The sequence below is a fragment of the Sinocyclocheilus grahami genome, unplaced genomic scaffold (genome assembly GCF_001515645.1).
Source record: "Sinocyclocheilus grahami isolate Dianchi unplaced genomic scaffold, SAMN03320097.WGS_v1.1 scaffold4338.1, whole genome shotgun sequence".
Lineage (NCBI taxonomy): Eukaryota > Metazoa > Chordata > Actinopteri > Cypriniformes > Cyprinidae > Sinocyclocheilus > Sinocyclocheilus grahami.
In genome coordinates this window covers 10,035-11,146 of record NW_015509296.1, presented here as the reverse complement: position 1 = coordinate 11,146, position 1,112 = coordinate 10,035, and positions in this window count along the sequence as shown.

Here is a 1,112-nt window from a genome sequence, read left to right as displayed (position 1 = left end):
CTGTTTGTGCTCCTGTCTGTCTTTATGAGTACACACAGCAGATGTGAAAAGTCTAAGAGGGTACACTACAGTCTCCTAATCGAGGTGCAAGCTATGGGTGGGCTTGGGGTAGGGGTCTGACACCCCCAAAGGAAACTAAACCAATAGAGAAGTCTGTGTGTGTGTAAATAACAAAGTGAAGTCTGTCATTTCAGAGGAGCAGCATTTTGGCTACAAAAGCAGTTTTCTTTGCTCTTTTTATTGGAATACAATATTGTTCATTACTGTTCAAAAGTTTGGGGTCAGTATTTTTTTTAATTGATCAAAAGTGACAGTTATAGTGATTATAATGTAAAATAAATGCTGTTCTTTTGAAATTTCTAATAATCAAAGAATCCTGAAAAACAAATGTATCCCATTTTCCCCAAAAATTATTAAGCAGAACAACTATTTTCAACATTGATAATAATAAGAAATGAGCAGCAAATCAGCATATTAAAATTATTTCTGAAGGATCATGTGACACTGAAGACTGGCGTAATGATGCTGAAAATTCTGATCTGCCATCACAGTAATAAATGTCATTTAAAAAAATATTCAAATATCAAAGTTTATATATATATATTTTTTTTAGAAAATACTGTTTATTTTCTTTCTTTCTTTTTTTTTGATCAAATAAATGCAGCCTTGATGAGCATAAAATACATATTTCAAAAACATTCAAACAATTTACTGATCCAAAAATGAGGTCCCACTTTGACTTTACTGACCCAAAAATATACAACATTTTCAAAGCTCAACAGATGAAAATTACTGACAGAAGCTCTTTAAAAAGTCAACAAAGAATAATTTGTATACTGTTCCTTGTACAGTACATGTTCTAGTTCAGCTTTAAATCTCTTTGCCTGGCAAGAGTGATAAATCACTCTTTAAATTTCATTTAATTTCAATATTCTCAAATGCATTTTCATGTTTCTTTTTCTTTCGTTCTTTCTTTCTTTTTTAAATCATGTAACATGCTCATTAGCTGGCTGACTGACTGACTGAAATGAAATGAAATGAAATCTGGTTTAGTACTGCTAATCTGAGCAAAGTAGTTTCTATAACTTGCAGCACTTTTTCCTTCAATTCGC